General features: G+C 46.7%; 1 protein-coding gene across 1 annotated transcript in view; it reads left to right on the plus strand.

The window, feature by feature from the left end:
* The first annotated feature begins 697 nt into the window (after positions 1–697).
* LOC6587616 overlaps positions 698–18595 on the plus strand; it is a 56841-nt gene continuing 38943 nt past the window's right edge. Inside the window, exon 1 of the mRNA XM_026994747.1 lies at positions 698–793. The gene's annotated coding sequence lies outside the window, so the exon portion shown is untranslated. The remainder of the gene's footprint in view (positions 794–18595) is intronic.

An 18595-nucleotide genomic window follows, 5' to 3' on the forward strand; every position in this document is an offset into this window, starting at 1 on the left:
TGTGTGTTCCGAGGATGCCGCATGCTTCGGCTGTGCGCTCGTTACCGTTCGACATCGACTGCAAATCAGTTTGAAAATGTCTTTCGTGCGGTTCGGTTAGTGTAACGGGTACAATATCCATCCAGCTGTCGCTTCGGCTTCCACTGGGAACTGGGAAATAGAGAGCCCAAAAAGGCATGCCATGCCCCAAAAGTAAACAGCAGCAAGAACAGCAGAGTTTCGCAATAATTAAATAACATTTGCCCAACACACACAAAATTGTGGCACTCGAGTGCTCGCATCACAGGGGACTACCCCACTACAAAAAACAATAGAATAAACACGATCCGAGTGAATGTATGCCGGCATCTATCTACATCCACATCTATATCTATGTCCATCAGACATCACACATCACACAACAACAAAAACAAAGACAAAGATAACCCGCCGATGCTCCGTGGTTTAGTGTCAATTTGCATTGATGAACTGTACGCCGGCACTCGCCGTGCATACGAAAAGAAAACCCATAACCCATCCATAAGCAGCCATCGATAATCAAAGTCTGCCAGGAACTGCCTCCAGACAGAGTGAGAGAGAGGGAGTCCTTTGAAGTCCTCGAACCTTTGTGCGGTGTCTGTGTAAGAGAGTGCGTTGTCCCCCCCACAGTGTGCAAAAGTGTGAAAAAGCGCAAAATAAATATTAAAAGCAAAACGTGCGTGGATTAGAAAGCATAACCCGTAGAGCACCGACCATACGGCCGGGCTGCTGCTGGAAGGATCTGAAAGAGCTCTGCTCTGCTCCCCGCAATAAGGTTGGTATCGCATTTAGATGCTGCACGGTGGGGCACCCACAGCCAGTTCAATGCACTGGCTCTGCCACAGAGCGGTGTACATACTACATGGCCTTTCATTTTGTGCTCTGGTTCTGGCTCTCGTTGTTTGTTTTCTGTTTTCTTTTTGGTATCGTGTTTTTGTTTTCAGTTCCTTCGCTCTTTTCTATTTTTATTAGCGGGCGCGCACGGTGCCGCATAATTTACGCTAACTTTTATTCTGCCACGAGTTCGCGCTCGCTCGTCACTGGACTGGAAATTCTGTCCTCCTGCTGTCCGACGCGTCGTGCAAACAGAAACTGAAATTTGAATTCTCCGCTAAGTGGGTCGCTTGCAAAACTTGCACCTGTCATAGGGGGGCATGGGCATGGGGGGATGGGGCATTGGGCATTGGGCATCAGAGCGAACATATGCCAAGGGCAAACAATCGGTTGACAACACTTCACCCACCTCCCCCTCGATCCACTCTCTCTATCCATTTTTGAGCCGTGAGGGTCCGTGAGTCCGTGAGTCCGTGAGTCCGTGTTGATTTATGACAATCGAAGATGGTGAAGGAGTTGTGTGGTCCAAAGGCCCAAAGGCCCATACTCATACTATACCTGTCCCTGCCACCAAGTAGCTGTGCCACAATTTCCGTCCAACTGGAAACTAAATAATTATGTGGCTCAGGTGGGTGGCTGGTGGCTGGGGAGTGGGAGTGGGATGCTGCTCTTTACCTGGTAGCTGGAGCCCCTGGGTCCCAGTTGCTGTGGCTGCTGCTGCTGCTGGTGTCTGTTGAGTTTAACGAACATTTATGCGAGTGCGGTTGTTTATGCTGAGCTCGAGTTATGTGGCACTTAAGAGGCGTGGCAACCACACACACACACACACACATGTCTACATATGCAAAAGGGGGTCTCAGTCATGTGTGTGGCACTCACAAGGCAAGAGCAACGTTTGCATATGTTCATCAAGAATGAATTAAAAGTTATTTTAAATTCGTGACACTCGCCTAATTTTGCATGTCTCTCAATGTGCGAGTGTGTGTGAGTGTACATGTGTGACTGTATGAGGATGAGTGGGGTCTCTGGCAGTGGTTCTGGCTGCTTTTGCCCGAGTTACTGTGCTTAAGTGTCTGTGTCGGCAGGAGGTGTCGGTGTCACCTGCCAGACTTACTACGTACTCGCACTCCCAGCCAGCCAGTCTGACTGCTCCACGACTATGATGCTGCCACTCACAAGATCTCACACACACGCACACAGATACATCATATGTGTGCCCCACAAGGACTGTGGGTCGCAAGTGAATTAAATTTCAAATGTTTCCTAATTTACTTTTTCGGTTTCTCGTTGACAGTTCAAATTGCTATAACAAATTTTCTAGCGTTACGCATGCCGTTCATCCATTTCACTTTGCACCTCCGCCCGCCCTCCCCTACGCCCCAGTGGGTGGGGGAGGGGCGGCATGCCGCACGCACACATTCATAAGTGAAATATTATGTACAACTGTCGTTCGTCGTGTTTGTTTTTCTTCGTTTGGCTTTCTTTTTCGCAGTTTTTCCGCACATTTTTTTCGCGCGTTGCTCGGATTTTTTCTCCGTGGCGAAAATAAATGAAGCCATTCGAGCGCAATCAGAATTTCGCATTAAAGCGTGCCACACACACGCATTGCCGATGCGATTGTCAGATTGAGAGAATGGCCACACCACGCCCCCACCCAAACGACCCAAACATTCAACCAGAACGCCAGGACTCCACGACGCCAGGATACGCATATAGGAAACGCATAGGGGCAGCAGGCATGGCATGGGGCTTAGGGTGATTTCCTTGAGGAGTGTGGCTTACAGCTCTAACTGTTGCGGCTGCCAGGTGAAGATATCGAACACGTAATGGGAATGCGAGTACGGTATACGGCACCTACGAGGAGGGATCCTTGGGATAAATCGGCTGAATGGAAGTGAAAAATTTCACAACATAAATTCTGCTTAAGGGAAGATCGAGGTTAGACCATAGGATATCCGCTAAATAGAGTTATTTTCTCTCTGTTTGATGGAGAAATCCTTATACTACATTCAACCCGAACCACAATATATTTTCATATGTTTTTCAAGAATCTATACCAAAATTCAAATTTAAAATAAGTATATTGAATTTAAATAAGAAAATATTTCATTTAAATATGAAATATATATAAATATTAGAACTTTTGGGCTCCAATTAAATTAATTAATGATTCTTGAAGCTGCTTTATCCTCCGAAACTCAGAGTTTTAAAAAAAAATTAGGTACATTCAGACAAAGGTTAGCAAGCGGACAAGGTTCTACTGTAATATATCCTAGCAACTTAAACACGGAAAATGCTCGGATGATACTCGTAGAGAGCTCTCCATCATGGTTTAAGCTCTAGCAAGCGGCAGCCATCAGCGGAGTGTCTGTCTGTCTGTCTGTGCCTTCGTTCATTCGTTTGTCTCTAAAAACCATTTACAGTTTTCAGTTAACTCGAAAGGCAAACGGAATTGCTGCGTGCAAAATAAATAAATACTTTGGAAACTCTTTCAGGCAAACGGCAAGGCACTCAGACATCAGCCCATCAGCCATCAGCTATACAGCAGTCAGCCAACAGCCAACAGCCATCAGCCATCAGCCATCAGCCATCTGTGTGGTGGGGAGTTGTATGGCAACTGTTTTTGCTAAACAGCTCGCAAATTGAACTTAAATGTAGTGCAATGCAATTACAACTTATTTTGGGGGCAGTGCAACCGTCTTTGTTTCCGATGCTGCCGCAGCAGTCGTCTCGTCTCCGAGACGGGGATGGCCACAAAAAGTGCTTCAACGCAAATGAAATTAGTGTCAAAACGCTGGTTCTGCAAGTGCTGCATGCCTCGTCAAATCCATTTCCATGGAAAATGTAGGAGTAGTAGTAGTAGGAGGCTTGCGACAGGATAGCGACAGACTAACAGACAAACAGACAGACAGACAGGCGACAAGGCATGGCCCAAACATTGGGCGGATGGCGTCTACAAAAGTGGGCGTAATCGCTGGCATCATCATGGCTCCACGTCCACGTCCACATCCATTTCCAGGTCCAGAACCAGGTCTGTGTCCGCTCTCTCTCTCAGAGATAGCAACCAACAACTGGCAACCGGCTACAACAGCAACTAAAACATCATTTTTCCCCTGGTCTGTGTTTAGTTTTCCTGCTGCTGCTGTTGTTGTTGTTGGGGTTTTCTTGTTGCCAATGCTTTTTAACTTGATTATGGGCCCAAAAAAAAAAAAAAAGTAGAGCCAAGAGCGTGAGAGGGATAGAGTGGGGGGGGGGGGAAAGCGGCGCCGTTGTGCTGAATGAAATTGATGAAGTAGTTTCGAAAGCTGCAGCTGCTGCAGCAGCAGCAGCCGTGGCACAGGCAGCAGTGCTTCCAGCCGTAGGGAATGGAGAAAAAAGAACCCTTCCTGACCGAAGGTAAATAAGCCTTGTTTTTGCCTTCTGCTCTTTGCAACTTGTTTGCTGCTAAGTTTTTTTGCCAGAAGCGCCACGCTTTCACGCTGCAAATTGAATGGGATTTCGGGTACGACGGAGTAGGCGGCGCTCTGCTGTGCAGGTGCACGGTGCTCGGAGCAAGGCGGAGTGCAATGCCCTGGCAGATGATCCGGCGTACAACAAGGACAATGGAGTACATGAACCGAAAGCCATTGCGGCTTGCAAAACGGAGGCTTAAAAACTTGTGGCCTCGCGGCCTGGCGGCCTGGCGTTTGATTAACTTCAATCAGCGCTGGGGAATCGTTTTCAAAATTAAAATTTATTGCCAATTTGCGGGAAATTCGATTAAGCTTAGGCTCTCTCGGATACAAAGACCAAGCAAAAAGCAGGGCAAACCAAACGAAAGCAAAGCAAAGCAGGAAAAACACTCAGCTGGACATGGACAGCCAGGACATAGAGTGGAGGAGCACAGTAAGGAAATCCTGGGCATTTAAATCCAATATGTAAATGAAAACAAGACTAGGACGGGGACGGGGACGAGCACCAAGAGCAGTGCCAGGCATAGGCATTCGCCCCTGCCCCTTTTCGAACTGTTGAAAAGCTGTTGAAGTTTATTGGAAAAATATTCAAATCACGTGGGTGGTCTCAGGCTCATCTCCCTAGCAACGCTTCTTCCTTCGTCCTTCGTCCTTGGGCTGTGTGATAAAAATTGCCAAGAAATTACTTATAGATTGAATGAAATCGTCAGCAGACTGTCGGACTCTGGCTCTGGCTCAGGTTCAGGCTCTGGCTCAGGTTCTGCTCTCTGGCACTGCTTTTGCTACATTTTTGATCAATTTAAATGCCCGGCTAAGACAATAAAAAGTCTTATTGGGGCGGCTTAGCTGGGGATTTCAAGAGGCCACTGTCAGAGGCAAGTCCCTTGGCACCCGGATATTTTTGGCATGCAATTAAAATTGAAGACGCCCCAGCAAAAGAAGCAGCATGGCAAATGGCTAAATGATGTACACGGACACGGTCCGGAACTCACCAAAAAACTTATCTAATAAGTGTCAGTGGAGCAACAGCAGGAACAACGTGCTGCGGCTGACCCCTAACCCCCGCCATTGGGCACAATGGACACAGTGGGGGTGGGGTCCAACCAATAGAAAGTTTCACTTTCACTCAAGACTTTTGTCACTTTTCCTCCGGGACGGCTGCTGCTGCTGCTGCTGCTGGGATCAATGGAGTGTGTCCGGAGAGTCACGGAAAATCAATGCCTATAAATTGCTTTACGCCTGTTCTCGCTTATTTATAGCATAGGGATTTATGTACGGCATATTTATTTATGAACAACAATTTGCCGGCTGGTTTAAGGCCTCATTGATGCCAATGCCGAAACGCCTAGAGAGTCAGCCCGAAGCCGAAGAGGCCCAGAGGCGATGTGTCGTAAATTAGCAACAAATGTAAATAGTTCAATAACAGAAAGGCCAATGGCAATGCCAATAACAATGTGTAGAACAGAGACCTGGCCTTTAGGGCAGAACAACGGGTCTAGAACGTCTGGTCTGTCTTTGGCTGGGGGCAGCAGCAGGAATAACAAGGTTGACATGTTTTATTTATGGCCAAAACGTAGACGACGACAAACGACATCGAAAGTAGCTGTTAAAATTGTTTTAATTTGCTGCCCAGAAACGCAGAAGAGAAGAGGGCAACATGACAGCAACAGCGACATCGACATCGACATCGACAGGAGCAACAACAACCAATCATCAAATAAAAGCCCAAAACTGAAGGCCAACTGGAAGTCGAATGGGATGGGTCACTAAGCCAAGTGCCAAAAATACTGAAAGTGTGTTGGCAATTTTGGCCTCTTTGCTGCCAAAGACAAAGCTTGGAAAAATCTTTCCGAATATTTTTCTGATAATAGAATTCAGGAACACCATTTTCATGCTTTGGGAATTACAAATTTTCTGGGAGATGCAAGAGATGCAAAATTAAATCAGCAAAAAAGAATGGAAGGCGGACGAAAAATATCTTCTTTTTGAAATATCATGCCTCGATCTTCGTCTGCCAATCGGTTTCTGTCTCGGGAATCATTTTCATGGCCTTGGTTTCTGCCGGCAAAGGATCCATAGCGACTGATCTGGCAGGTTTTTTTTATATAGAAACTGATTTTTTCACGGGAAAAATGGAAGATTATCTCCTGAGGATTCTGCTACTCGTATTTCTCGGAAAAGCTTTATTTTTTCCTTTCTCCCTCTGACAGTGTACAAGCAAAAACAATGTAATGAAATTAAAGTAATGAAAATTATCCATTCCTCAGTATCCTTGGAGTCATGATCTGCTTACACGAGCTGAAAGGCGCCACGGCGAGGCGGAAGATACATAAACATGGGTGCAAATGCGTGTTGCGTCCTCACATTGGTGGCCGCTGTCACACACACAACACCCCTGTTGACTGTTGTTCTCGTTGTTGTTGTGGCAGTTGATGCTACATTGCTGATGTTGCTGCTGCCCGCTCTGCTGCTGTTGTTGCTGCCCCTTCTGCTGCTGTTGCTTTCGGTCTTGGTGTTGTCTTGTCCCCTCGTTGGCTGCTGGTTAAGTGACCAAATCGAGTACCAAATGGCCCAAACGTCTGCCTCGACCCTATGTAATAATTCAATTGTGCGACACAGCGAAGCGGCAGAGCGGGAGAGTGGCAGAGCGGGGGACTAAGATTCGGGGCAACGCGACCACCCCAAAGATTGATGGCGTGCATTGAGACTTGCTTTTGGCGACATTTGTGTGACGTGTGTGCCAGCGTCTTGTTGAATTATGTATAGATATGTGTGTACGTGTGTTCGAGTGTTCGAGTGTATATGTAGGTTGGAGTGGGCTCTGAGGCGCAAATGTTCGGGGCTAAAAACTTTGCCAACTTCGAAAAACAAAAAAGAGAACAGAACAGAACAGAAAGCGAGAGAGAGAGAGTTTGAGGATGGATGGAAAGAAAAGCAGCACGTGAAGCAAAGCCAAGGCCTTTCAGTGGATTTAAGTTGGCTTTGAGACTTGAAGTAAAGTACGAGTAAAGGCATGGCATAGCCATCGTCATCTAGTCATAGACCAACACACACCCACACTCGTAGTCGTAGAGCCCCACCAGATAAGCATTTATACGCATTAAAGCGACTGAAAGGCCAACTTTTTGACCAACTTTTCCCCTTGGCAGCGGCAAAGTTATCAAAAATTCCACTTGCGCAGTGAATCAAGTGCCATTTACTGATTGTGCCACGGCGTGGAGCAGCGCCGCCTTGCCTAATCCGCTTCACATTTTATCAGCGCTGTGACAGTGGCTCACAGTATCTGTGTGTGTGTCTGTATGTGTCGTATCTGTGTGTGTGCACGCGCATTCATAAGTTGGCCAAAGCCTGAGCCTCTGGCCTGAAGCGCTTTTAGGCGCTCTTAGCGCCATACACACACAAACTTCTAGTGGGTGTGGAAACCGAGTGGAAGGGATGTCCTCGGCAGGACCCTATGGATGGGGTCGTGTTAAATCGACGCCTAATGCCGCATCTAAGCCCTTAACTACAACATTGACAGTTGTCGTTGTTGGCAGGACGAGCACTCTCCCTCTGGGAGCCCAAGGATAATGAATTAATCGAAGGCTAGACACGCATTTACATTTGAGCCACGCCGCGACCCCAACGCCTGACACTAAAACTATTTGAGGCACGGACTACGGATTTTATCTAAGGAAAAGTTCCTTGGATGGCTCTACTTTAATGTCTTTCAGGCATGGTTTTTATTTAAAATTAATTAGAAACGCATTAGACGTGATTGCAGGATTAACTGAAACTCAATTAAATTGGGCTTATGGTCAAACAGAGAGAGAGACAGAGAGAGAGAGAGAGAGAGCGGATCCTTCAGCTGCACCCCAGAGATCCTATCTGTAGCAAAATGATTATTCAACATTTTAGTCCAAATGCTGGATTTCCTTTTTGCATTCTAGCAAACATTCACTCGAGAATGCCATGTAGATGGCAGGAGGCAGCACTCAACAGGCAGGCCCTGCGTCGCATGGGGATGTGTGCAGGCGCAGACCCCAAAAATAACAAGCGATTTCTGGGGGTAAAATCAAAAATCAAGTCATTGCTTTTGAACTATGGGAAACATGGGACTGACTGCCACTACCGCCTGGGAAAAAGGCATACGGGAGGGAGGAACAAGTACAGGAAAAGATGGGGCATGGCCAACATGGCTAAACATTTCCTCAATTTATTGGTGAAATACGTTCTGTGCCAGGAGACTTTTACGAACCCTGCCCTGTGGTGTGTGCTTTGCTGTTCTGTGCTGCTCTATCGTTCTGCTTTGCTGCTTTTCTGCTTTTTTGAGGCATCAGGGCATTTTATGCAAATGTGGCAAGTTTATGGGTTTGTGCTGTTGTACTCTTGTGCTTTGCTCTCTCTCTCTCTCTGCCTCCCTCTACGCAACCGAAGCATATGACTTTTAAGTAATGTCTGGGGCTGGGGCCATCATTACGCATTACTGTTTCAAAGGCTTTCGATCAAGCAAACATACATCTACGTGTATGTACATACATACTTATTTTTGCATGTCTTGGCCCGAAAAATATTGCATAAACATGCGCTTGACCAGAGTCCTGAACGCAAGAAAAGTGACAGTGACGAGAGCCGACAGACGATGGCGGCTGTAAGGAGCCAAATGGATGGCAGATCCTGCCTCAGTCGAAGAGTCGAAGAAGAATACACAGAGAATACACAGGCAGCAGAGAGCTAGAGCATTCATGTAAATTCGGTTGAGTTGGCAATTGCAATTTTTGCATTGCAGCAGACTTTCGTTTGTCTACTTTCTCTCTGGCTTTTGGTATGTTTTGTGCATTTGAAACATTGTTGCCTTTCTACTGCTGCCTCCTGCATATTGACAGATAAATCAATCAAAGTTTTCGCCTCATCCTACGGCTGCTCCTCCGGAGAAGTGGCAGAAGAATGTGGCACAGAGTCCAGGGTTTGGGTGCACGCATGTACATTGTACAGTCAAAGATTTTCAATTAAAACTCAATGTTCTCTGACTTGCAAACAATAACAAAAATGACTAAATTATCCCTTAGGCACATTGCCACATTGTGTGCTCTAACGAGAATTCAACATTCATTGCATCGGTCTCTGTCTGAGAGTGTTTCTGTGTCAGCGTCTGAGTCTATGGGTGTGAGCGTGTATCTGGTATGTGGCATTCTACGAGTATCTCTTGCCACAACTCATAGATAATCGAAAAACTTTTGCCAGTCGTAGAATGCTTTGAGGGATTCTCCATTTAATGTAGCGTGCTCTAAAAAGCGATATCCGATCCCCATTAAAAGCAAAATTCATCCCTTTATTTAACGTGCAACTTTTCAACCATAATTAATCATTTCTCTGGTGTGGCAGTGCCACTCGCTCTGTGTAAAGTTTTAACTAAAAAATCGACTCCGACATTGGCATCAATTATAATTAGCTTGAAGCTTGAGGAATGAGGCAGAAGGCAGAAGGGAGGAGGCAGGAGGCAAGGCCTTAATTATAGCGGCTCTTGGGCGGAGCGTACATCGAAACTATGGCTGATTGCCAATAATCAAGTATACGCCGCGTGGCTCCATTCAGTGTCCCGAGGGGTGGTGCGGGAGGCAGAACGAAAAGTTTTAAAAGCTGCGTGATTTGCGTTGTACGCTGCTGCTTTTAGTTCCACAATTTGTCTTCTATTGACGTTGGGGATATTGCGCATTTTAAACAATTTACGGAGAGGGTATCAATATTTGCCGAATGTGTTTTGAATATAAAATGAGACTCGAACACGAACTCGTTGCTGAATGCGAGAGCCCGAGTCCGGGCTGTCCTTTCACTCGGTTCAGGGCTTCAGGGGTTCAGGGGTTCAGGGTTCGGCTTTGGTTTGTAAATTCATTAAAAATTTGCTGCTGCCACACGGCGCGCGACACACAAAACACAAATCCACAGTGCAAATACAAATTTTGCGGCCTGAAAATGCGGGGGGAATGGAATGATAAAAGTCCTTTCGATGGCCCACTGTGGACGCTGTGGGGTCTTTGGGTCTTATGTTGTCTAAGCGAACTATTTGAGCGTCTATAAATAAACACGGAAGCTGTTGAAGAGTTTTCTCTGCTGCTTCCTTTTGATTTTCCCCTTTATATATTTTTGTGGGGCGGTTGGGTGATTGGTGCGGGGGTTTCCCCAAACATAAATCGGATCTTATTTATTTTCGGTTTTGCAATTTCTTGAGCACGAGTGTTGCTTGCACAGATAAAACGTATTGAAAGCCCTCACCCACAAATCGATTGGGTCTCCGACTGTAACCATCATTTGTTGCCCCGAAAGATGCCTATAACCTTTTTTTGGGGATTCTCTGCCAGTGAAAGCGGAAGCATGGATACTTTGTCATCAAGGTGGAATCATCGGCAATTGGTGGCATGTGCACATGGACACATACCGCGTGGGAAATCTTTAGATGTGTTGGGCTTTGCCTTTTATCTCGGTTGTCCAATTCTTTTGACTCTGTTTTCAATTAGATTATCCGTAACGGGTTGTCAGTGAAAGGATCGTCGAAGGATAAGAGCATTTGGAAGTCGCCACCAAGTCGCAATCGAGTGCGGGGTGGCGGGGCATCATCCTTTGCATCTTGTTGCTTTATTTATTTGCACACAGAAGCGACAGAGGCGAGGTTTAGCATGAATTCGGGTCAACTTTATGAGCAGCCAGGCGGTAGCAGCAGCAGCAGATTCCGGCGAGGCAGAGGCAGGACCGTGTGTGGGGCACGGTCGCAGTGCGTGCTGCTGCTGTCTTCTGTTGGGGCCTCCCGATTCCTTTGCGTCTACTGTGTTCGGTTTGTTTGTTTGTTAAATTCTGCAAAATCCTTTCATACAGAAAATGGCGAGCAAACACACTCGCACCGCACACACACACACACACACACACACTTGGGGCAGAGAGGCACACACTTATGGAGAGACAAAAGGGTGAGAGCGCAGCGAATGAATAAATAAATAAGCCAGAGCCCAGTGGCAGCTCCTGCTCCTGCTCCTGGCAGCTCCCTGTGAAGGAGCACTGCTCCCCAAAAACCCAGTGACGACTGACTGCTCGGGAATTTTTGGACAACGACAACGAGCAGCAGTGGCAGAGTGGCACTGGCACTGGCACTGGCAGTGGCAGTGGCACAAATGGCAAATGAAATGCCGTGCAAGAATTTATAGAAATTTATTTATGCTCCTCTCCGCTGGCGCTTGGAGCTACAAAGTAAACAAATCTTGAAACGTGCCCCACATGGCCGGAACCCACTCACGCATACACAAACACACACATCTGTGCCACATATGTGAATAGTTTCGTGCACATCTGTCTGTGTGTGTGTGTATATATCCGGCGATCCATGAAAGCGAGAGGCAGAAATTAAATTTTCCTCAAATTTGATTTGAAATGCGTGCGTGGAAATTCATTTAGCGTGCAAATTGCCCAACAATTGCAACTGCTTTTCTTTTGTATTTAATTGCCTGTTTATGCGTCAATCAATTGTGAGGCCTGTGGTTGGCCCCTGCCGTTCCCCCTCCCACCGAGGGTGGCATCAACCTTTTGGGATTTCATTCACGTAGTGTCACGTTCTTCAAAATATGAAACGTCTTCTGATTTTTAATGAAGCCAAAGTTCTGTGTTGTCCCAAAAACTAGAACAAGAATCAAATACGAAACAGAGAACACAGAGAACAGAGAGGTCTAAGGGAGTGGGAATTCTTGGAAGCTAACTTCGAAGAGCTGCCACGGTCCAACCGAAAAACTTGCCACAGTCCTCGTCCTCTGATTAATACGTGCACTAAGCGTGTGGCAGTGTGGGAGAGGGCAGCATCGTTACCTGCTGTTGCCTGCGTTGCCCGTTGCCCGTTGGCCATCTTCTCTCTAAAGTCCTGCTACATCGTTACGGTCATGTACGCAATAATTAAAAGTATCGAAACTTGTGTATGTGACTCTGTGTTCAGTCCACGAGAGTGGAGTGTGTGTGCCGGTGGCGGTAACGGTGGCTGTGGCGGTGGTGGTGGTGGCACTTGTCGCCTGGCCACGCGGCGGTCCACTCACTGCGGCTGATTGCAAACACAAACCAGGACTAGGGTCAGCGACGGGCCCCTTTCTCCCAGTCAAAGATATGCCACGTTACGTATACGACCCTTTGACCGATGGGTGTGTGTGCGGTACGTGCGCTTCAACAATTGTATGGGATTTCTCTGTTTTGTGTACCCTTCCCAGAGGGTATCATACGGAGAACAAAACCTCAAGACTCTATAGTTTCATGTCTCACACAAAAGGGTATCAATAGTTGTGGGCACCCAGAAGCTTAACATTTCTCTCTGGTTTTTTCCCTCGAAAATCGAGAGGTTGTGTTGCCGGTTGCCTGGATAGTCAATTTAGGGGCACGAGCACTGGCAGTGGCAGTGGCACTGGCAGTGGCAGTGGCACTGGCAGTGTAGCATAGATTGCCACAGAGCGCACGGAACAAAGCAAATGACAAATAAACAAATAAACAAACGAATGAAACGAAACGTAGCTGTAGCTGTAGCCATTGCCATTGCCGTGTGTTGCACACATAGGGAACGGAACGTGTGTATAAATAAAAACTTTGCAACAGTCGCCTGAAGTCTGGAGAACGAGAAGAAATACACAGATTGGGGGCAGGAGACGCTCTGGCTTGACCCCGCCACAGATAGCAGTACTAGCAGCAGCAACAGCAGCTGACGATGCCCTCACTAATACACAAATACACTTAAGTTATTGTTACTGTTATTTAGTTAGTTTATGCCACTTTGTGCCTCTGTGTGTGTGTGTTTGTTTGCTCTTTGTCTGCGCCCGTATTTGTTCTTCATTGTACTGCATTTTCTTCTGATTTTTCTTTCCACCACAAACCACCGGAATCTTTCTCCCTTTCTCCCACTTTGCCATTCTTCCACTCCCACCAAACAAATGAATCAAACAACTCCACTTTGATTTGATTGATTTGCTGCTGCGTCAGCTGCTGTACCCCGCACCCATGCCCTCCTTCCCGGACTTGGTTGTAGAGTGTAAAATGGAAAAAAACGTAGAGCGAATCGAGTGGCGGCTAAAGCAAACAGGAACATGCACAGCATATGGAATTCTTTTCATTTAAAATCAGACAAACAGACAGACGGTGGAATATATATTTGCTATCAGGTCGAATAAATAAATGCTCTCGAGGGTCGCTTCAAGTATGTAAATACTTGAAATAAAAGTTGAAACGGCTTTAATTATTCAAACAATAACTCAAGTAATTCATCTCCAAGAAGGATACACGCAGAGCAAAAATGGTAAAGTTATAAGGATACAAAAGAGACATATTTAATTAAATAAACATTTTTAACATTAATTAACTTTGAAGTAACCATTTATTAAAAACTCTAACCCATATTTAAACTAAATTAAATTTGTAGGAAATATTAATAATCTAAATACTAAAAAATGTATTTAAAAATGAATTTTTTGTATGATAAATATGTATGAAATACATTCTTTCTTTTTACAATCTCCACTCCCCGTTCTAATATAGTGGTATTCATTTGTAAATCTATAGTTATCGATTCTCAGGCTCTCTTTTTTGGGTGTCTCTTAAGTTCTTACTCTAGCGAGTAACTCGGATTTTTTGTTTGAAGAGCATCATCCGAGGCAATATCTGTTTTCAATTGATTTCAAAGGCTTTATCCTGCCCCACACACACAGACACACACACAAACACCTATAGGTGTTGCCTGTAACAAATATATTGCATAGGCTTAGGCGCCAGACCCCAGTCTCTAGCCCTTCGATGGGGCCTTCCTCCTTTTTTCGTGTTTTATTTGGTGCCGCTTTTCCCGGGAAACATGAAAATTTACTTTGCATGGAATTTGTGTGTTCGTCACGCTTGATTTTTTATTTATACATCAAACTCTGGCGAAAACCAAATATGTCACTCGGGTGTGCGTGGGCCCGTGAAGGGCTTACGAGGAGCGTAGCCATGATCCCCCAAAAGGGGGGAGGGGTATTTCCGGACAGAATGTGTCCTATTTCCCTGTGATGAGTATCAGATAGAGAACTTTCTGTTTTTTTTATAATTAGAATTGGTTTTGTCATCAAACACAGAACCCCTTTTAGAGCACACCCCTGAAACCTACCGGAAGCTGGCTCCAACTATGTGCCTTTGGGGAAAGAAACGTGTGTGGAGGCGGCTCGAGCACTTCCAACGTAATGTCCTCACCACAGCAGCCACCAAATGTACTTTGGGGCAGGAGCAGCACCAGCAGCTGTTTGGGGCATTAATACGAGGCACGAATTGAAGTGGTCCTTTGGCGGAGTAGAATTGTAGGAGAGTGAAATAGCTTTAGACATTTCCTGGGTAATTAAAAGTCAAATAGTGCCACATAAGAGCACGAGTATGCATATGCAGCAACATGTCGAACAATAGGAGCCTTCTACTGGCAGTTCAGGATTCTATCGGATTGACAGGAGAGAGGGAGAAAGGGAAGAACTGACGCGCAAGTTAGCCCAAGGACAGAAACACTGGAAACTCCTAGCAGGATGCCAGTTGAGGCTTATTAAAATTTTATTGCTCGGAGTCGTTGTTGTCCCAGCTGTCTGACCAGAGGCGAACAGGAGTTCGAGTCCAAGAACAGGACTACGACTACCTGTGCGAGTAGTTGACATGGGGAGGCGAGGCATGGGGCACAGACAGTCATACAATACAATGCCACACAATGGCAAAGGAGGGCGCCCTCGCGGGCGGTGATTGTCCATTGATGGGACAAACAAAAGGCAGGTGCAAAATGCGCACAAAGGAGCACTTACCCGACGTCTTTTGTGTGGCACCAGGTCGAAAGATCATCAGGCCCTGACGATGATGGGGCACTGAAACTTGACCAAGATTGCGTGTGGGGAGTGGCATGCCACGGACGGGAAGAGAAGGGAAAAGAACGAAAAGACCAGACAAAACCCAAAATTAGCAGCAACAATTCCCTCTTCGATGGTGGCGCCACAGTTAATGCTGGAAACTGCGGAAATATTTTAATAAAAATGTCAGCTTATGCTCTTCGGTCGACAGGTCGCGTGACATGCTGGCATAGACAGGTGGCAGTGACACAGCACAGCACGGCAGCGGCAGCAGCAGAAGCCGCTTCACAGTCTCAAGTGTGTGGCATCCCCATCATCCTCCGGCATGATGTATTTATGATGAGTCTCGCCTCCCACGCTGCTCCATGCTCCATGCAGCATGCCCCATGCCCCACGCCCCACGCCGCCGACGTAGAAGTATGTGAAGCACGTTTTGCGATTTTGTGATTTTTGCGCTGAAAATCCATTTGCGAGTTTTTGCCGCACGGGCTTACAGTTTAGTTTATCTGCGTAAAAATATTTAAAGGACCCACCAGCGTGGCAGCGGCAGCGGCAGCGGCATCGGAAATCTGGAATCAGCGCATGTAGGCCTCATAATTCTGTCAGCGTCATAAACGCGTCGCGTTTGCCTCAACGTGTGGCAGCTGCATGCGTATGGAATAATAAAAGAGAGGCCCCAATCCCCATCCACCATCCCCTCCTCTGGGCATCGCTTGCCACACACAAGCCCGTACTCTAGGGGGGGGGGGGGGGGGGGAACACGCAACTGCCTGACTTTATGTTTTAATTTGATTTGATTTGTGTTCTGTTCTGTTCTGTTCGGGTGTCGTATGTGCAAATATTGTTAAGGCAACCAAATTTGATTTATCACGTGCCCCACCGCCCCGCCCCTTCGCACCCTTGGCGCCAGCGGGCGGGCATTTAAATTGGTTTTTGTGTGTGCCAGAGAGAGGCGAGAGGAGCAATTAGCTGCACTCCGTATGCCACTGTGCGGCGTGGGAACTTGTTAAGTGCCTTGCCACAAGTAGCAAAAAGCTGCCAAGTTTCCCCCCCAACCCAAAAAAAGAGAGAGAGAGAGAGAGCGAATGAGACAATTGCCTGGCTAAGCTGCCAAGTGGCGGCCCTGGAGAGAGAGTGGAAGAGTGGAAAAGTGCTGCTGGAAAATGCATTGCCCAAAGCTAAGGAAATTCCATTTTAGAAAACTATTCCACAACTCATGCAACATTAATGGAAATGTATTTCTATTTTTGGTTTTTTGGTGAAAATAATTTGGCTTGAGAGATTTACTGGGGGGGATTATTATTATTATTTGCAGTTAAGCCGATAACTTTTAGCTTTTGTACGCAGGACATCGTTTTCTCAGCAGCTGCTTTTTCGGCCAGGATTGAACTGCCATTTAAATTATGCAGCAGGCGGCTGGGCAAGGCAGGGAGCCGACAGTCGACAGTCAACATCAAGGGCGCTGCCTTGCTGGGCCTGGAAAATTAATATAAAATAGCAAAAACTTTTGCTCCACTGCATTACGAAATTGTGCGGGGGGGCGGCGTCGTGGGGCGTCGGCACAGTGGCTGCCTCAATGGCAGCTTGTGGCACAAATGCAGCCGCCAACTGCATAAAATTTAACGAGTCAGTCGGCCAGTCCGCAGCAAGAGAGGTTCTGGGCCTCGAGCCTTGAGTCCTGGGCCCCGCCAGCATTCAGAAACAATTTGCTGCAGATTATGAAAATTGCTTAAGAAATTAAATTGCTGCAATGGGCCGCGGCTCCAGACGCAGTCGAGGCTGCTGCGGCGGGGGGGCCAAAGGTTGCGGTCGCCGTTGTAGTCGCGGTAACCGCGGGAAATTTGCATTTCCATTTGCGGTTTACGTTAGGGGTCCTGGCTCCTGGCTGTGCCTTTGATTTGCCCGGCACGTAGCCACGAAGGGGCATGGCATGAAATGGTAGAACGGTAGAGCGGTGGCACGTGGGTGGCAAATAGAGCAAAAAGGATTTCTGCTGCCTGTCCACTTTCCGCCGCTCTGGTTACTAATTCAATTTGCAGTAACAACAAGAAAGGACCAGCACTAGAACCAGGACCAGGCTCGATGCTAATGCCGATGCCGATGCCGGCCTCTAATTATATTGCTAGGGCGGCCGTTTGGTCAGCGGTAAAGCTGCTTAGACCATGAACTTTATTAAAAATATTTTTGGCCATTGCCAGTGCCTCATCTACGCTTTGGAGCGTACGATATCTCTGTGCTACATTTACATTCCTTCTACTTTCTTTGGAGTCCGTGATGCGCGCTGCGAGTAAAATTTTTATGACTTCTGCTAGACCTACATTTTTTGGAGACCCCGAGCACGCGCTGGGCCTATAAAGTTCCTCGATTGCTCGACGGTTTCCTCTCTGCTTTATACATTTTTTTTTTTACTGTTCAATTAGCATAATGGGCGACGCACAATGGGGGTGGGGCGACTGATCCTTTTGGCAAATAAATAAATGCATAAATATAAATACAGTTGCGGTCGGAGGTTGGAGGTCGGCGATTGGAGTGAGGTCTTGGGTTGCGTTGCCCTTTTTTTTGCGGGGCAGCGAGGGAGGGAGCACTTCCGTTCATTTGGTCAGCGGACGGCAGGCGGGCGGCACATCATTTCCGGTTTGTTTACGCAAATCGAGACCACATTTCGCATAATTTCCTATTGCCAAAGGAATGGGGAATATGCGTTAGGGATTGGAGCTCTGTTTCTTACATACTCCCTCCACTCGTACACATTGCTACATACACATACATATGTGCGCAATGTTTTTCTTGTGGGGCAAATTTTTATGAAAATGCTTACCAAATTGAATGAAAACATATTGACTATGCGATGACGATGCTGACGATGTCAACGATGGCAAAGAAAAACAAACTCCTGCCATCATCAGGACAGGGATGCTCGTGCGGGAGGTCCTAGTTCCTAGTTCTCAGCTTTCGCAAAACGTTTGATGTTCGGGGACCCACTGTAAATACATGTATATTTGCCTATAAATGTGTGTGTACTTGGTATGTGTGTGTGTTTGTGTTATCGCCTCCTATTTGTATTTGTCTCCCGCTGTGTATGTCTCTGTGTGGTTTGCGGGGCTTTTTGTGTGGATATTTTTTTTGGTTTTTGGGGGGCTGAATATGTCTCATTTGAAATTGTTCTCTTTGCTATTTGCATGGCATTTTTCCTTTCTTGCCTTTTTGGGCTCTGCCCTCGAAGATATGCCCCCCCAAAAACATTCGCCTTGGAATTTGATTTTCAAAGATGCCCTGCCCTGCCTCCTGCCAACAAAACACTGACCGCAATGGCTAATAAACAACAAAGCGCATAAATTCTGAAAGCCCTCTTGGCTCCTGTCTGGCCGTCTGGCTGTCGGGCTGTCGGGATGGCCTACGCCATGGCCAATTGGCTGCAATTTAACAAAGTGCAACGGAGCGAGTGTTGAG

This window comes from Drosophila persimilis, unplaced genomic scaffold (genome assembly GCF_003286085.1).
Source record: "Drosophila persimilis strain 14011-0111.01,24,50 unplaced genomic scaffold, DperRS2 tig00000000-arrow-pilon, whole genome shotgun sequence".
NCBI classification, from domain to species: domain Eukaryota; kingdom Metazoa; phylum Arthropoda; class Insecta; order Diptera; family Drosophilidae; genus Drosophila; species Drosophila persimilis.